Raw genomic sequence first — 20,120 nt, 5'->3', positions numbered from 1 at the left:
ATATTCACAGTACCACGTACAAATTTTCAGGATAAAAATTAGATGTGATGTCAAAAACCATCACTGATTCTTTCCTATCTTGTAAGAAGGAAGCAAATATCAGAAGACAATGACCTCTATGGTACCCTATAGAACTGTACTACATTAAGGACATATTCAAAATACATCCCAGCCAGATGTGCCAGAGTGGAGTAAAAATATAATGGGGAGACTGGTCAAGGAGTATTCAGTTCAAGGGCTTGGACAATATGAGACTGTCTGCTGGTAATAAATGGTGAATTTGCTTCAAAGCGTGTGGTGGAGCCCTGTCAACTCTTGGACAGCTAACCAGTGATCCTGTTGAACACGAAGAAATGTTGTTCAATCTGTTGACTCTGTGTTGTCTTCCTGATCCTGAATCAATTTGTGTTGTTTCATTAAAGTGCATTCCCCTCCTTCCTGAGGATCCAGGCTGTACATATATAAGTATCTATCAGAGGCTCCCACTAATAATTGGGGAATCTTCCGAATTGTGGCAAGTGAACATATATTTTTATGACCGCAGAATGATAGTCGGACAGTAGCAAATGCTCTACCCTGGTTAAACATTTCTGTTACTTGAGAGGGCAAATAGCTGGTAGAGGCCATAAGTACTTTTCCAAAGGAACCAGTCCAGGTAGTGGGTTTCTCCTGAGGTTTCTCTCTCACAGTCTCAAGTTTGAATATGTGCACTGTTTCTGTGTTACTAGATGCAGAGAGGAACATTCCATCCAGGTTGAAGGCCAAAGAGCAGATGCTTTAAACACCTCTTTACTTCTCTCCGGAACTCAAAGATTTTCTGTCCTTCAGGGATAGAAAATACCCTAATCACAGTCCCCTTCTCAGGAGCTGTGGCAAGTTTGGTACCACTTGCATCAAAAGCCAAGGCTGCGAGGGGACTATCATGAGTGGGTATCGTATTAGCAGCCCTCAGATTAATGGTACTGAAGACTTGTACTCCCCAATAGTTGCACTCCAGGGAGATGCCAGATAACAGTTATCATTAATTTATTGGCAGAGCACACAAACCTGCAGGATTGGGGGAGTTTCCCTGCTTGTATGCAGTACCTTCACATCACATATTGTGCATATATAGGCCTTCTTCTAGGCATGCTATCGACTTCTGTCTATTCAATTTCACTGCCAATATGGTATTGGAATAGCTAGAATGGCATATTCGGTGCCCTTCTTAAAGTGGCGGACTTTTAGCTTTCTTGGCGCTTTGAGGCTACCAATAGCCACCAGGCTAACTTGACTACAACCTTTCCACACAGCTTCGGTACCAGGACATTCAGAACTGGTCCCGGCTGATCCACAGAGCAAAGGGAGAAGGATTTGTACTGCAACAGCTAAGGACGTGTTGGCCTGGGTGAAGTTGGCCAAGAGCAGCTGGCTGGAGCCGGCCTCCCGGCTCTGCGCCCCGGCGAGTCGGGCCCGGCCCGGCCCCGCTGTCCGGCGCCGTGGTCTCCTCCGTCCCGAGCGCTCCGGGGGCGCCTGGGGTTGGGGCTGTCGCCCCCGACGCCCCAACTTCTGCTGTCGCCTCATCCCTCGATCTCAGCTTGTCTTTACAAGGATCCTTGGAGCCAAGCGCTATTGTTGTCCCAATTTTCCAGGTGAAGAAACTGAGACAGACAGAGGCTCAGAGATTTGCCCAGGGTCAGGCAGTTATCTGGCCTTTGAGACAGGATTTGAACCTGGATCTTCCTTCCCTTAAATCTAGCTCCTGGGGCAGCTAGGTGACTTAGTGGCTAGAGCCCCGGCCCTACAGTCAGGAGGACCTGAGTTCAAATGTGACCTCTAATATGGAATGATCACCTAGTTGTGTGACCTTGGGCAAGTCACTCTTAATCCCATTGCCTTAAATAAATGAAATGAAAAAAAAATCTAGCTCCCTGTCTATATCACCAACTCACTGCTTCATGGAGCACTGATTTGGAGTAGGAAGGGACTTTATAAGCCATCCAGTCCAAAGCTCTTTTTACATGAGGAAAGTGAGGCTCTAACTTTCTCAAAGTCACATGGGTAGTAAGTAACTGAAGTGAAGTTTGAACCCAGGTCCTTTGATTCCAAATCCAGAACATTTTATTGGCCATCTTTTCTGATTCCTTTAACTATTACTGCTTCATCCTCCTATCACTATTTCTGTAATTATCTGTTCAAATGCTATATCCTCTAGTGGAATACAAGGATGGGGGTGAAAGGACAGAGGGTGGGTGGTGGGGTGGGAGTGAAGGTGTGTTGTCTTTGTATCCCTAGCACTTAGCCTGGTGCCTTATCTTTTTGTTGTTGTTGCTGGAACTAGACTTAATTTTATGGGCATAGAGAACTCCAGTAATTTTACATTTATTATGATTATTTTTAACTTTTAAAAACATTTTTTATTTAAAGTTTTGAGTTCTACATTCTATTCTTTCTTCCCTCTATCCCTTCCCCCCACTCCAGTAAGCAGTCAGACATTGTTTATCCATCTGTAATTGTGTCAAACCTTTCCTTATTCATCATTTTGAACAAGAAGATTCGAATAAAAGAAAAAGATGAAAGTGAAAAATAGCATGCATCAGCCTGTAGGAGGTGGACAGTGTGCTTCTCATTAGTCCCTGGGATTGCCTTGGATCATTTTATTGCTGAGAATAGTTATCAACAGTTCTTGAACAATATTGCTTGTTCTAGTCACATTAGTCAGCATCAGTTCATGTAAGTCTTTCCAGGTTTTTCTGAAATCATTCTGCTTGTCATTTCTTATAGTGCAATAGTATTCCATTACAGTTATATACCACAACTTGGTTAGTCATTCCTTAATTGATGGGCATCCCTTTGATTTCCAATTCTTAAGCCACCATAAAATCTGCCATATCTACTCTATTCCACTGATCCACCTCTCTGTTAACCAGTATCAGATTACAGTGATAATTGCCACTTTATAATACAGTTTGAGATTGGCAGAGCTAGACCACCTTCTTATACATTTTTTACTAATTCCTTTGGTATCCTTGAGTTTCTGTTCTTCCAGGTGAATTTTCTTATTATATTTCTATTTCTATAAAATAATTTTTTTAAACATTTATTTATTTTAGGGTTTTTTTTGACAAGGCAATGGGGTTAAGTGGCTTGCCCAGGACCATACAGCTAGGTAATTATTAAGTGTCTGAGGCTGGATTTGAACTCAGGTCCTCCTGACTCCAGAGGCAATGCTCTATCTACTGTGCCACCTAATAAAATAATTTTTTGATAATTTGATTGGTATGGCACTGACTAAAGAGATTAGAGAGAATTGTCATTTTTATTTTATTGGCTCAGCCTATCCATGAGCAATTAATATCTTTCCAATTAGGTATAGTTTCCTTCCTTATCTCTTTTAATTAGATCTACTTTTGCTTTTGCTTTATCTGAAATCATGATCGCTACTTCTGCTTTCTTAGCTTCAGCTGGAGCATAATGAATTCTGTTCTGGTCCCTAACCTTCACCCTGTGTGTATATTTCTCTTTTTCAGATGGGTTTCTTGTAAACAACATATAGTAGGATTCCAGTTTTCAATCCATTCTGCTATCCTCTTTCATTTTAAGGGTGAATTCATTCCATTCACTTTTATAGTTATGATAACTAACTGAATATTTCCCTCCATGCTATTTTCTTCTTGTTTTACCCCCCCACTCTCCTACCCCCTACATTTCTCTCCTCACAAGTGTTTTACTTCCGATCACCACTTTCCTTAATCTACCCTCACTTTTATCAGTCCTTCTTCTCCTAATATCCTTGTACCTTTTTAATTACTTTTAGGGTGAGATAGATTTCTGAATCAAAGTGAGTGTATATATTATTCCCTCTTTGAGCCAATTTTGATGAGGGTAAGGTTTTTCTTTTCCTTCTCCCTGTCCATCTTCCCCTTCAATATCATAGCTCTTCCATGCCTCATTTATGTGGAATAATTTACTCCTTTCAATCTACACTCCCCTTCCAGTACAATTTTTTTTTCTCTCCCCTTTATTTTTTTTTTGGGGGTGTTATCCCAGCAAAATTGTCTTATTTTCACCCCCTCTGTCTACATATATTTCCTCTAATCACTCTTATAGTAATAAAATTCTTCAGGGCTACAAATATTATTTTGCCATATAGAAATATAAACAGTTTAACCTTATTGATTTTTTAAATATTTTCTTTCTTTTTTTAAACTTTTTAAAAAAATGTTTCCCTTGGGTTTTTTATTTAGCACTGATCTTTTAATTAGGTATGCTTCAAATGCTTCAATTTGGTAAATACCAATTTTTCCCCTGATAGATTTTATTCACTTTTACTGGACAGGTGATTCTTGGTTGTATTCCTAAATCCTTTGTTGCCTGATATATCATATTCCAAGTCTTCTGATTCTTTACTGTGGAAGCTGCCAAATCCTATGTAATCCTAACTATGATCTCTGAATTGTTTCTGTTTGGATGCTTGCAATACTTTCTCCCTGATCTGTGAACTCTGGAATTTCACTATGATTTTCTTGGAAATTCTTATTTTGGGATCTCTTTCAGGAAGTGATCAAAGGATTCTTTCAATTTCTATTTTGCCTTTTAGTTCCATCAGGGCAGTTTTCTCTGATAATTTCTTGAAAGATGTTGTTCAGGTGTTTTGTTTTTTTAAATCATGGCTTTGAGGTAGTCCAAAAATTGGTTTAGGGGCAGTCTCCTAGTGGATTGCTACAGATCCTTTGCTGTAAGGGTGGCTGCTGCTACTACTGCTCTTGAATCTTGCTTCCCTCCTTCCCCAGAGAGACAGACCTTTCCTACTAGACAGGCAAGCTGCTTTGCTGCTCCTAGATCAATTGTGAGGTGGTTTAATAGTTATTTGGGGAGGAATTTGGGAGACTTCAGAGGGCTCCTTCCTCACTTCACCATCTTAGCACTGAAAGAGTCATGTATTATTTAAGAGGGGAAAACATATAGTACAGCTAAGACCTCATTCCTGACAAGGTTCTCACAAGGGAGCAGATTCTCTCTCTCTCTCTCTCTCTCTCTCTCTCTCTCTCTCTCTCTTCCTCCCTCTCCCCTTCTCTCCCTCTTTTTCTCCTTTTCTTCCTTGCTTTCTTTCTCTTTTGCTTGCCTTTTCTTTGTCTCTTTTTCTCCCTTCCTCCCTCTATCCCTCCCTCCATTCCTTCCTTCCTTCCTTCCTTCCTTCCTTCCTTCCTTCCTTCCTTCCTTCCTTCCTTCCTTCCTTCCTTCCTTCCTTCCTTCCTTCCTTCCTTCCTCCCTTCCTCCCTCCCACCCAGGATGACCCAGTCAGGCTGTGTTGGAGGGAAGACTTTAGCTCACACTGGTTTTCTTATTCACTCTGCTACTCATCTTATACCTAGTTGGTATTCACTAAGTGCTTGTCATGTTGGACTGGGATTATGGGCAGATCCAATGAGCTCCTCCATGAACACCAGTTCCTGAGAACAAATGAGGTAGTGGGCAAGGCAGAGGTTACTCAATTTTTCCTTGGTCCGCTGCCGGTCCCTTGCCTTGCACATTTTCCTGCTCAGTAAATAATGCTGGTGACTGATGGATTCTTGGCCAACTGTTCTGCTGACTGCTCTGCTTGGGGCCTCTTCCATTCTCCTCTTCTCTTGAACCTCATCAGCAATCTCCTTCAGCTCCGTTCCCCAGGATCTATTTTGCTCCTTAACTGGACATTATTTTAACTGGTGCCAGAATCCCAGTCCAAGTGGGAATAACCTCATTTCAGAGAAAATCAATGGCCTCAAGGGAGAAAATGGCCCCTCCATTTCTGAAGAGCTATGGGGTATGGATTAGCAGATATTGGGAATTTCTTTGTGCAGTTACATTAGAACTTTGATCTCTGATTAGTCAGGGTTGGGGGTGGGGGGGGGGCTATGCTTCCAGCTGGCTTGATGCCTTGATGCAGTGGCTTGACTGGCATTACTGCCCCTCTCTGAGCATCACTCCTCCCTGGCAATTTTATACAGAAAAAGCAGCTTCTTCTTTTATATTCCCCTTAAAGCACTTTCCAGTGCAAATTATATTTGCAGAAAGGGAACATATTATTGTCTTTTTGCAAATATAATTGCAATATTGTTGAAAGGTTGAAACTGTTTGACATTGAATGTTGTGCTGCCATTGAATCAGGAAAGCTTGGATTCAGATTCTGTCTTTTATCTTCTGTCTGACCATAAGTAAGTCACTTAGCATATCTAATCTAAGATCCTCACTTTAGAACTTGAAAGAACCTTGGAAGCCTGAGTCCAGTCCCCTCATTTTGCATTTGGGGGTAGTTAGGTGGTGCCAGAGTACACAGAGAAGTCAGGAAGCCCTGAGTTCAGGTCTCACCTCAGATATTTTACTTCTGTCTAACCTTGGACAAATCATTTTGTCCAGTCTGTCTCAGTTTCCTCATCTGTAAAATGAGCTGGAGAAGGAAATAGCCAACCACTTCAGTATGTCTGTCAAGAAACTCTAAATGTGATCATGATGAGTTCAACATGACTGAAACAATTGAACACCAAGAGATCTGCATTGGAGGGTTCAGTTCTCTTACCAGGAAATCTCTCCACTGACAGAAATCACCAATCTATCCTGTTTTTATTTGTTCTAAAGACTTCAGGATAAAGGTAAAATACTTGATTTTTTCTCTTCCATTGTGCTGATCTTAGACAGCCACTTGACCTTTTTGATCTCAGTTTCATTGTTTGTAAAATGACATTTGGATTGGAGGACTCCCATCATCTTTTCTGGTTTTTAGATTCCCTGAGGCTTCATCGTTCAATGGAAGTCCAGAATCTGTTAATTTAGGCAGAAGTTGGGAATTCTATCAGGATAGACATGATAGAAGCAAAGTGGGTGCTTTTAAGATTGGCAGAGGGCATAAGGGAAGAGAATGGGTATTTTAAAGTATATATTACATCACTGCCAGGCACTTTACAAATATATATTTTTGTTTAACTATTTTTCATTATTATTATTATTATTATTATTATTATTATTTTTAGGTTTTTTCAAGGCAAATGGGGTTAAGTGGCTTGCCCAAGGCCACACAGTTAGGTAATTATTAAATGTCTGAGACCGGATTTGAACCCAGGTACTCCTGACTCCAGGGCTGAGGATCTATCCACTGCACCACCTAACTGCCCCTTCATTCATTATTTGAGAAAAAAAGCTATGCTTCAGTTAGGATCCCATTTTTCTTGCTAAGGTTCCCAACACCTATATTGAGGGAATTATTTCTCTCTCTGTCTCTATGTTTCTCTCTCTTTCTTTCTCTCTGTCTCTTTTTCTGTCTCCCTCTCTTTCCCCCCTTCCTCTCTTCACCCCCTTTCCCCTCCCTCTTTCTCTCCTTTCTTCCCTCCCTCCTCCCTCCCTCCCTTCTTCCCTCCCTCCCTCCCTCCCTTCCTTCCTTCCTTCCTTCCTTCCTTCCTTCCTTCCTTCCTTCCTTCCTTCCTTCCTTCCTTCCTTCCTTCCAAAGCAGAGAAACAGAGATGTTAAGTAATTTGCTCAAGGTCACACAGAAAGTCCTTTCCAAAACTGAAAATGAAATCAATATCTCCCAGGCCGTATCGAGGGCTCAATGTACAGGACTCCACTGAGTCCCTGGCAGGATTTCTTTGACAGAGTTGAGATAAGCTATTACTGGGAGGTGATTTATCTGTTGGGTCATTTCGCCTTGAGACAGGAAGCATTGTTGATGAAATTCCCTTCAGCAGGAGTGGGGAGCCTCAGAAAGGTCTTGCTGCAGCTGTCTGGGAAGGGCTTTTCAGGAGTCCTGCCCTATGAGACTCTGGAGGACACAGACAGATGGGTCACTGCGGTCACAGGCTGGGGGAAATGAGGTGGGAAAGAACAGGTCAAGAGCAATGGCCACTTCTAATTGCTGGGAAATGGTCAGAAAGCTTTCCCCAGCCAGACCAACAGCCTCAAACATCCATTTAGTTTATAAATGAAACAGAGCAAGATGAATGTCTTCCATTCCTTGAGTAATAAGCACAGATTGCTTTCATAAGGGAGAAGGAAACTGCCTGACAAGTCCAGTACCTGTGAGATAAATAGGAGAGACTCCCCACTGACCGTCAGGGAGAGAGGCCAATTCTAATAACTGGATGGAATCCTTCCCCTCCTCCAAGCAAAAGAAACCTCCTGGCGAGGCAAGAATTTCCAACTCATGCAGTAATACATAAAGAACCCCTTCTTCCCTTGGCAAGTTTCAAGGCATATTTATTCCAAATCCAATGAATATTTTGTATATTGAAGAATTTTTTCATTGACAGCCAAATCTAGGTATTTTAATGGGAAATGAGACAAGGGGTTCTGGGTTCCAATTCCAATTTTAGTACTCAAGAATCTGTCTCATCACTTTCCCTCTGCATTTTATTTATCTTTAATTTCATTGACAAAATCTAAGTTAGAAGACTCCTCAGAAGGCTCCCAATTCCATACCTGAATAAAAATTCTGATGTAATATATCTAACAAATAATTGATTCGGAGACTTCAAGGGAGGGAGATAGGACATCTCCTGAAGCGTCCCATTGGGATGGCTCTAATTTTTAGGAAGTTCTCCTGGTTTTGTCCTCCATGATCAAACAGGACAAGGTCAGTTCCTCCCTCATGTGCTAGTCCTCCATTTTAATGATGGTCATCATGGCCCCTCTGTTCCTTCTCCTCTCTAGGGCTTTCAGTCAATGAACCTACAAAACGAATTCAAGACTCTTCATTGTCATTCTCTGTTCTGCTCCTTAAATCTTAAACACCAAATCTAACGGCCTCCTCTCAGCCCTTATCCTTCCTGCCCCTTTTGTAGCCTTTGACCCTATTGATTACCTTCTTTTCCTTGATACTCTTTGGTCTCTAGATTTCATGACTCTGCTCTCTTGGTAGTTCTTTTTCTACCTCTCTGATTGCACCTCTCCAGGCTTCTTTGCTCCTTTTTCCTTCTAGGTTATGCTCATTAATCCTTGCAACGACTCTAGGGCTCTATCCTGGGTCACTTTTTCTTCTAAACTTACCATATTCTGCTCAGTGATCTTATCAGCTCTCAAGATTTTCAAATCCATTCGACTCTAATCTCTCTTCTGAACTCCAGCCTAGCACCTCCAATTTACCTTCCTCCTTCCATTTCCCTATTACTGTCCGGAGTACGACCCTTCTTCCAAACACCCAGGCTTGCATCTTAGGTGTCTACCTCAATTCTTCACACTCTCTCAAGTCCAACAGCCAATTAGTTGCCAAGTCCTATTGATTTTAATTTGTATTTTCTCTCATAAATTACTCGTCTCTTCTGATACTTCCACTACCCTGGTACAGTAGGTCCTTATACCCTCATACTTAGACTATAGCAATAACCAGAAACTGATCCCCCTTTCTCAGTTCTCTCACCATCCCAGTCCATTCTCTATTCAGCTATCTGTGACCTTCCTAAAGCACAGATCTGAGCATATCAGTCTATAATCTATAATTATATATCTATCCAATCTATAATCTATACTCAATAAATTCTCATGGTTCCCTATTACCTCCATAATCAAATATAAAATCTTCTGATTTTTAAAGTTTTTATACTCTGGCTTACACACTTCCACATATTCTATAATTCAGCAATACTGTCCTCCTTGTATTTTCTGGGACAAGACAATTTATCTCCCAACTCTGCATTTTCACTTCTATTCGGTCATTTCTCAGTTCTGTCCAATTCTGTGACCCCCGTTTGGAGTATTCTTGGCAGAGATATTGATGTGATTTGCCATTTCCTTCTCCAACTCATTTTATAATAGAGGAACTGAGGCAAACAGAGCTAAATGACTTGCTCAGGGTCATATAACTACCAGGTGTCTGAGACCAGATTTGAACTCAGGCAGTTGAATCTTCCTGATTCCAGGCCTAGCACTCTATTCACTGTTTTTATTGATTGTCCCCAGTTACCTGAATGCTTGCTTTTTGTCTCTATTAGCTGGTTTATTTCAAACATCAGCTAAAATCTTAATTGATGAAAGAAGTCTTTCTGGATATCCTTTAATGCTGGTTCCTTCCCTTGAGATTATCTCTCATTTATTCTGTAAATACCTTATTTCTACATAATGGTTTGCATATTGTCTCATAATTAGCCTATGAGATCTTTGATAACAGAGACTGTTTTTAACTTTTCTTTGAATCCTCGGCATATAATTCAGTTGGTACTTAATAAATACTATTGCCTTGACTCCTAAAGTATGACTATTGTGGTTGTGGGCTGATCAGGGTCTATAGAGGGGGACTGTTGCCTGCCTGGTCCTGCATGCCCACACCTCTCTCAATGCAGTTTGACACAGATTTCTTGTTTTCTGTCTCACACCATAGAATCACCTTGGACTCACCTCAACCCTCTGTATCTAACTGCAGAAGGAGGATGGAGGACTTGGCTAAAATCTAAGGGAGATATATCATGTTGATCTGTCTTAAATTTGTACTGAACCATCCTTTGAGAGTGTTTGAGCTGATTCATCAGACTTCTGCCTTTACAGAGAAACATGATCTCTGGTCCATTTTCCCCACTCACCAGTCCAATCTCTTTTGCCCCGCTCTCTGACTTGAAGGTGGATGACCCTTATGACATCTGTGTAACAACTCTTTGCTTTGGTCTGGGTTAAACCAAATCTACCAATTCTGTTCTTGATGAGTACTCTCCAGCTTCCCATGGAGAGAGGGGAAGAGTCCCCAGTGGAGCAGAGGGCTAATGGATTTTATCCACAGCTTTCCCCAGTCACCCCTATGTCATCCTTGATCGAACACTTCATTGAAACAGTATTTGCTGATCCGACTCTTAGAAGATACTTTTGCTATAATGAGAAGAGCTTCGATGACCCCCAAAGGGGAACTTCCATTGGAATGGTCTTTAAAAGTTGGAGGTATGATAGAAAAGCAGACCAAGGCTTCTCATCTTAATGCTATTAAAATGGACTTGTGAAATGCAGTTGACTTTATTTTATTGTTGGAAGGTTATTCAGAAACTATTTGTGAAGAATAATAAATAAATATTTAAATAAATTCATATTTACCTGTGAAATCATGTTTTTGTGATTTGGTCATTAATTGTAAAGATTATTAAAATATATTATTAAAACTGTAAAGATGATTAAAATTATTAAATGGATACTATATGTAGAACCCTATACCAGAGCCTTGTGGAAATAGAAAATTCAAATGGGTGCAATCTCTTCTCACATGGATCTTTTTTTTTTAGGTTTTTGCAAGGCAAATGGGGTTAAGTGGCTTGCCAAAGGCCACACAGCTAGGTAATTATTAAGTGTCTGAGGCTAGATTTGAACTCAGGTACTCCTGACTCCAGGGCCGGTGCTCTGTCCACTGTGCCATCTTGCCTCCCCTGAGGTAGATTTTTAATAAATGCATGTTGGCTTAGATTGAAACCTATGAAAAGCAAGTAGGTGCTTCATAAAAATGTATGATTTTCACTCAGATCTAATGTTCTGGAGCTCTTGTCCAACTCTGCCACCTAAGGAAGAGTTAAGGACCCAGAATATAATAACCATGCCTCAGTTTCTTCTCATGGCCCTAGGAGTAGCCCTGATGGATTTGGGATGTTTTTTTAATGTTTTTTTTTTTGTTTAGGACCCAGCTTCTCTCCAAGGTTATCAGTTGAGAATCAATTTAAGCCATCTTATATAGATTTTTTTAGAAAGGGCTATTGTCAAGTCATCTCATCCTGCCCTCAGAGTATCACATTCTCCAGTCTTTCCCAAAAGAACATTAGCACATTGCTCATGGGCAAGGACTGTTTCCTAGAACTGGCATCCCTTGGGACATATAGCACTTTGGAAAGATAATCTTAGAACTGAAACATGGAATGGTGATGAAAATCTTGGCCCTCATACTTTGATGACCTTGGGTCAGTCACTCACCTTTATGAACCTCTATTTCCACTTATGAAGAATGGGGTTAATAAATACACTGCCTTTTTCCCAGGGTTACCATGGGGAAATTGGTTTAGGGGCTTGTGCTGTTATAAGGAACAATTACGCTGTCAGCAACAGATAAAATACAATGAAAAAGTAACAGTTTTTCCTCAGAGGTATCAAGGCAGCAAGCAGGATTGAACAAGTGAGTATACAGTTCAGACAAATGAGCTACTGGTCCATTGGAAAGTCCCCGCGAGGAGGTGATGAGGCTCACTGGAAGGAACATGGATTCCAGTGACAGAAGACTTGGGTCCACACTCTGCATTTCCTTGTATTAGTAATCTCCTAGCATCATGGTGCCTCAGTTTCCTTATCTGTAAAATTCAGATTACTCAGAACCACTTTGCAGTTCTGGAGCAGGAGCAGCTTGGTTGAAGTGTCCTGTAGGCTACCTCCTTTCTTATTTGCTTTCTGTTTAGGTAGCACTAACCCAATAACAGCCAGCATTTAGACAACACGGAAGTCTGTAAAGCAATTTACAACTTGGATTTCCTTTGATTCTCTCAGCCACCCTGGGAAGTAGGTGCTATCATTATTATTTCCATTTAATAGATGAGAAAACTGAGATAGAAGTTATGATTTGGCCCAGAGTCACAGAGTCAGTCTATGCCTGAGGCAAAATTGGACCCCAAGTTTTTCCTTCTTCTAGGCCCGTTGTTGTCGCTTGGTTCTTGTCCTTCATTACCAAAGAAGACCAAAATGACATAATTGTGTTTGAGACGAGTCATTGTGCGTCCACCTGTGGCTGCTCAGATCAATGTGAACTCAGAATGCTCTACAGATAGAGAGCTGTAGATGAGAGTCATAGATCCATCACCTAAGCATCTGGGCCAAACCAGTAAACTTTCTAAGCCTCCCTCTATTCAAACAATGGGATTTCTAATCGATCCTGGGCTGGATAAGTGGGTGGGTAATAAGAAGCACATTCTGTTATCCCTTAATGTCAAGGGAAGGACCCCTTGGAGGTACCTAGAATAAGGACCAAAGAATCAAAGTCAGGCCTTTCCTGATCCATCCTCTCCTCTTTCATCAAGTCCCACTCAAATGCTTTGCATTTATTTTGCATCTACTGCCAAATCCCGTCTTCACAACATTTGTCCTCTACATTGCCCTCTCTCCGATCATATGGCTACCATCTTTGTGTTGGTGCATCTTCTGATGTCTGGGCTATTGAAATGGCTTTACCATTGGTTTGGTTTTCCTGCCTTTACTCTCTTCCACATTCTGCTTCATCCATCATCCATCATCCATCATCCATCATCCATCATCCATCATGCATCATGCATCATTCCTAAAGCATAAATCTGTTATGTCCCTTCTCCTTCACCCACCAAAACCTCCCTCCATTGTTTTCTTATTACCACCCCCTCAGAACCAAATTATGTAGTCCTCTGTTTCAGGAGGTTTATATCTGGAGAACTGAGGAATTTGGCCCAACTGCTGAGGGACGGGATCAGCCCAGGGCTTCCTGAATGCAAAAGCTATGTTAATAGCATAGGATAATAGCAACAGCTACCATTTACTGAACATTTTAAGGTTTGCAACTTAATATATCCATTCATACATTCACATAAACAGAACCCATATAGCCACACAGACATACCTACATATAGTCATAGTGCTTTAGAGACGTAAGTCCGTACATAAGAAAAATCTCATTTGCTTCTCACAATTGTGGGCAGTGGGTTTTATGATATTGTCTCCATTTTATAGATGAAGAAGCTGAAGCTGAGAGGTTAAGTGACTCATCCAGGATCACCCAGTCAGGATTTGAACTCAAGTCTTCCCCACTTTGTCCAGGTCTAGCACTAAGCTATTCATGATATTACCTAACTGACTTGAACAAAATTCTTTTCAGTTCAAGGATGAGCTTACTTTTAAATTTATATTTCCGGTGTCTAAGTCAGTGCCTGCTGACACATAGTAGGAACTCCAAACTGCTTGCTGATTGATTATTTTGTTGTCTTGTCAACAGAATACATAATGCAGAACAGCAGGGTCCAGTCACAAGGCAATGCTGTCGCTCTCCATTTCAGCAACCGATTGGAAGCCATTCATCCATTGTGATGATCACAGGAATAAGTATGGCTGTTTTTATCGACCCAACTTTTAATTCTAGTACAAAACGAGAACCTCTATTTCACTAACCCCTTCTGGGGCATCTGGAGGCAGTCTGGGGGCAGAGAAAAGATAAATCAAAACTCTCAGGCAATTATTTTTTTTTAAATTCTATATAAATGGAAACTGGATTCATCAACATCTATCAGTCCCAGAGGGAGATCCCTGAGGCAAGCCCTGTATGTGTTATCTGCTATATCTTTATTTGTATTGTAGGATCCATCAGTCTTCTCCCCTTCTCTTATCACTGCCCTTATAAACCTACAGTTATAGAGGAAACCTCAATCTGATCTAGTCTTATTCATTTATTATCTGTTAGGCTCATTCATTTATTATCTGTTAACAGTTTCATACTCTTTTATCTACCCACTAGCTTTTTCATCTTGCTATGGACTTCTTTTTAATATCCTGAAAAGGGAATGTACATATACAGGATGATGAGAGGCCTGAAGTTAGGCTCTTTGATGCTCAATTGAAGGAACTGAGGATACTAAGCCTAGAGAAGAAAGCACTTGAAGTGAGGGAAATATTTGTTTTCAAATCCTGAGTATTCTTTTTTTTTTTTGAGAAAGATTTTATTTATTTTGAGTTTTACAACTTTTCCCCTAGTCCTGCTTCCCCCCCCCCCACCTCCCACAGAAGGCAGTCTGCTAGTCTCCACATTGCCTCCATGGCATACATTGATCTCAGCTGAATGTGATGAGAGAGAAATGACATCCCCAAGGAAGAAAAATAAAGTATAAGAGAGCAAAATTACATAAGATGATGGGTTTTTTTTCCCTAAATTGAAGGTAGTAGTCTTTGATCTTTGTTCAAACTCTGCAATTCTTTCTCTGGATACAGATGCTACTCTCCACTGCAGATAGCCCCAAATTGTCCCTGGTTGTTGCACTGATGGAATGAGCAAGTCCTTCAAGGTTGATCATCACCCCCACATTGCTGTTAGGGTGTACAGTGTTTTTCTGGTTCTGCTCATCTCACTCAGCATCAGTTCATGCAAATCCCTCCAGGCTTCCCTGAATTCCCATCCCTCCTGGTTTCTAATAGAACCATAGTGTTCCATGACATACATATACCACAGTTTGCTAAGCCATTCCCCAATTGAAGGACATTCACTTAATTTCCAATTCTTTACCACCAAGAACAGGGCTGCTATGAATAGTTTTGTACAAGTAAATCCTGAATATTCTGACATGGTACATCTCCTAGTCTTGGTTTCTTTTTTGTACTTCCTATCTTTGTAAACCTGAAAGGAATAAAGAAAAAGCTATGATACAGATAGGCAGCATGGTATAGCAGATAAAGGATAGATCTCAATTTTAGGTGGGCAACCCCAAGGGAGCTACTTAACCCCTTAATATCTCTGGCATCTTTCTAGGACTCGTTTGCAATGCATTTGACAGTCAGTTCCATCAAATTGTATTGGTAGAGAAGGTGCCAGTGGGAATTCTTTAATTGAAGAAATCAGAAGTCTAGACCAAAAAATAGTAGCAGGAAGGGTGAAGTTTGTCACTTCAGTTTGAATATGAGGGAATATTTTAATTTGATTAAAAGGTCACATTGTAAACTCTCCCCCTAATTTAATTCTATCTGTTATATGATAATAGATTGTCACAGAATGACAAGAAACCATTGAGATCATCTTGACTAATTCCCTTGTTTCATAATTGAGGAAATTTCAAGATATGATGGATTAATGATAGTTGAATAGATGAATTAATTACAGAAGCCTACTCCCTGATCTGGTTTTTAAGAGGACTTCAAACTAAACCTGAGTCAACAGTTTGACATGATGGCTGAAGAAGCTAATGGAATCTGGACTGATTCTGTTGGATGCTCCCTCCATCTATTTGGATTAACACCAACTTTGCCACTCAACATCGTTGACAATTATATCTTTTGACAATGGCTTCAGACAAACTGAGACCTGGGAAAGATTTCGGCTTAACAAGCCCAAGATTTCCCCTTTGCATCTGGGACTAAGGCCAGTTATCTTGACCCGTGCCTTGCCACTAGGCTCTGATGACTCTGGAGGAGAGAGAGAGAGAGGCTGATGATTTCGCACAGTTCTGCTTCACTTAAATCCAGTTTGCTTGCAAGTCAAGATGCTGATATCACTGCTACCTCTTTGGGAATGAAGAATCAACACTCCAAATGAAAACTTCCTAAGAATAGGACTAATCTAAAAGTAGAAGGGTTGAGAGGCTTCAGGAGGTGGCACCTTCAAGTATAGACAAGTGAACACTTGTCCGGCACCCCTAGGCAGTCAGGGGGTTCAGTAGAAAGAGAGCCAGACTTGGAGGGAGGAAGATCTGAGTTCAAATCCATTCTCCAACACTTACAAGCTGCGTAACCTTGGACAAGTCACTTAAAGACTTTTTACCTTTAAAATGGAATTTGAAATAGGAGTTAGCTCCTAACTCTCAGAGTTGTTGTGAGGATAAAATAAGATATCAGTAAAATTTATATGAATTCTATCTGCTAATATTATTAAATTGTATAATGGATTCTTGTTCACTTTTGCGTCGAACTAGATGATGCCGTAGGGCTTTTCTAACTAAGGTTCTGTGACTCAAAATTCAAATGCTATACATGATTGAAGAGGGAGGAATTTGGAGCAAAATTAGAGTTTAATTAGAAGGGAACTGTGACTAGAGCCAAGAAAAAGTTATATTATGCTTCTGACTGGCCTGAGAATGTTAATGTAGAATCATTTAAAAGTCTACAATCTGCTTATGTGGACTGATGGGAGAATCCCAAAGCTGAACACATGGCTGAACCTTTGTTTTCATTTCTTTGCTTTTTTTTTTAAATAATTCTAGACAGCTCTTCTAGTGATAAGAAGTGGAAAATATATGAAGGCATCATGGCAATCTTAGAAGTCCATTTCTACAAGGCCCACATGGTCAGTGGAAGATGTAGGGAAAGTTAGTTAGGAGAGGCCCATCCAATCCAAAACAAAAGCATTTATTAAATACCTACATGGATATGATACTGTCCTATGTCTGGGGTTGCAAAGATAAAACAGAACCAAGCAAAATAGAAAGCAACCCTTGCCTTTAAGGAAATTTTCATTTTACAGGATAGAAGAGTGTACTTTTAACAGAAAAGTACAGCATTTGGGAAGGGAGACACTTTTTTTTAATTTTTAAAAAAATATTTATTTATTTATTTTAGGTTTTTGCAAGGCAATGGGGTTAAGTGGCTTGCCCAAGGCCACACAGCTAGGTCATTATTAAGTGTCTGAGGCTGGATTTGAACTCAGGTACTCCTGACACTAGCGCCACCTAGCTGCCCCAAAGGGAGACACTTCTAACAGCCTTGAGGATGAGGGGAGGACTCTTACAGAACTGTCCAAAAGCAAAGCAGACCACCTCACGAAGTTCCCCATCTGTAGCAGGGACTGGATAATGACTTGTCCGGTATGGTTCCTTTTGGCTGTAGATTAGACGGCTGATGAGGTCTCTTCCAATCAGTAAATTCTGTGCTTCTATGAATGTTAGATTCTCACAAAGGAGCCAGGATTTCATATGAAGGCTAGTAACGTAGGATGATTCCTCCATGGAGCTAAAAACAGGGGAGTTCAGTGATATAAGTTAATATTTTCTTCATTTCTTAGATTACCCTGGTAGTCAGTGGAATGAATTCAGAAACCCAGTTCTGTAAATTGCTGTGCCATAGGTCCTCTTGGGAGGTCAAGTGAAAGCAGTTTCATTAAGAACCTTGTGCCTAAGCACAGAGCAATGATATCAAAATGGCTCTTGTGTCATTCCTGCCTAGCAGATGTTAAGAGGGAAGATTCTTTGGCTGTGTTTTCCTTGAGATTTATAAAAGGATAGGATACTCCCATTTTAATTATAACTCACCCTGACAGATCCTCCTGTTTGGGAACCACTTGACTTTGAACTTCATTAAGAGCCTGTAATGGAAAATGGGCCCTTTCTAAACGTGGGGAATAGGGAGCTAATATCCTTTGGGTTGTTCTTCACTTGCATCAGTATAATGGGATTTATAGAACATTCATATATTACCAGATGCATTTCGGCTTGTAATTTTAAAGAGGTATAGCTAGGCTTGCCAACCCCATTCTCATAATTAAAATAATTCTCCAAAAGACATCCAGGCAACTAAAAAAATGTACTTCATGAAAGATGACTCTCTCATCCCAGGCACTGGGAAGATTCTCCATTTCTCCTCTGGGGATGAAGTGTTATATCATCACATCTCAATTTAATTTTCTTTCTAACATTGTGTCAACTCTTACTGCTGAGTCCAGTGGCTAAATACAATGGGTCAGAGAAATCACTTTTGTTGACAGTCCTACAATGGAATGATACAGAGCTGAAGTGACCAATGACACGAGCAATTAACTATTGGTCATCTGAAGGGAATGTTCCATGGATGGATGGGTCTTTGAAGGGCCATCGTTTGGAAGGTGGCATTTAATGAAGTAGTGCTATTTTTTAGTTTAGTAAGTGAGACAGGTCAGCTTAAAGACCAGAGGTATTTGGAAAGTAGGGAAGAATAAAGTGGAGAAAGATGGTAATAGTTCCAGGAGTAAAGACTGATCTCTGAGTAAAAGCGAGACTGTTATTAAATATGAGGGAGATGGATTGGGAGCAGAGTGATACAAAAGAAAGAACACTGACTTAGGAAGGTTATACTTAGTTCTAGTGAATTTATCCGGGCATGGAATGATCTCTTTCCTCTTACCCCTTTCTCTGGCTTCCATTAAGACTCATTTCAAATCCCACCTTCTACAAAAGGCATTTCTTATCCTTCAGCTACTAGTGTTTTCTTCTCTGAGATTAATTTCCTTCTGTATTTAATAATAATGGTAATAATAACATTTATATAACTTTAAAATTCACAAAGCACTGTACAAATATAATTTTGTTCTCACAAAAACCTTGGGAGGTACTATTTATCATTTCCATTTTATAGATGTGGAAATTGAGACAAACAAAAGTTAAGTGACTTGTCTAGGTCACACAGCTAGTGTCTGAGATTGAATTCAACCACAGAACTTCCTAGTTTCTGACTGTCTACAATGACACTTGCTGCCTTTTTCATTTGCCCTGTTATTTTGTGTTCTCTTTCCCCATTGAAAGGCCAGCTAGTTGAAGGAAGGGGATAGTTTTGTTTTCCTTTATATTCCCAGGGCTTAGTCCAGAGCCTGACACATGGTAAGAGATTAACCAGTGCTTATCAGTTGGTTGACTGGCAATGGTTTTTTGAAATCATCAAACAGTAGATACAAAAGAAATGAATATTATCTATACTATATGTGATCTCTTGTAGAAAATCTGAGAAAATATCTATTATGCATTTTTATGTTTTATTAATGATTCACTCTCTCTCTCTCTCTCTCTCTCTCTCTCTCTCTCTCTCTCTTATTTTTGCAAGAGAATGGGGTTTCATGACTTGCCCAAGGCCACACAGCTAGGTCATTATTAAGTGTCTGAGACCGGATTTGAACACAGGTCCTCCTGACTCCAGGGCCGGTGCTCTATCTACTGCACCACCTAGCCGCCCCCCAATAGACAATTTTCATAAAGACTTTTTCTAATTCAGTTTTCAATCAAGTATTTTTATTATAAAATACTTTTATAGATGAGACATTGAGCTTATGGATGGGGAGTTACTGAAGTCTTTTGAATAGCATCTTTTGGTTTGTTTTCATTGAGATACCGAAAGGGATACTTTCCATTCTTTGGAAGTTATTCATTTCTTTGATGCATCCTGAAAACCTATTGGTGGGGACAGTGAAACTATCTTTTTTCAGCAGAGCTTTCTTCCTTATGCATTGCATTGAGTCCATCCAGTATTCCTAATTTTGGCTCTGAAATCTATTACCACTTTCTTAGAAATGAAAATATGGTGGGGGCACACATATGGCTGATAACTCCAGGTCACTATAGTAATGTTGCCAATTCTGCTTTGTTCCACGTCTATTTATTACTCTATTTTTATTGATAATTTTCCTTGATACGATGATTTATGTAAGATCCAGATCTTAGATAAAGACCTTGGGAAGCCTTCTCTCCCTTTTATAGCTGTTT

General features: G+C 40.3%; 1 pseudogene; it reads right to left on the bottom strand.

The window, feature by feature from the left end:
• Positions 1-360: 360 nt before the first annotated feature.
• Positions 361-1,563, bottom strand: LOC141522610 (WD repeat domain phosphoinositide-interacting protein 2 pseudogene; annotated as a pseudogene).
• Between the last annotated feature and the right edge of the window lie 18,557 nt (positions 1,564-20,120).

This window comes from Macrotis lagotis, chromosome 4 (genome assembly GCF_037893015.1).
Source record: "Macrotis lagotis isolate mMagLag1 chromosome 4, bilby.v1.9.chrom.fasta, whole genome shotgun sequence".
NCBI classification, from domain to species: Eukaryota; Metazoa; Chordata; class Mammalia; order Peramelemorphia; family Peramelidae; genus Macrotis; species Macrotis lagotis.
The sequence above is the reverse complement of the archived record's forward strand: the minus strand, read 5'-3'. Positions and strand labels throughout refer to the sequence as shown.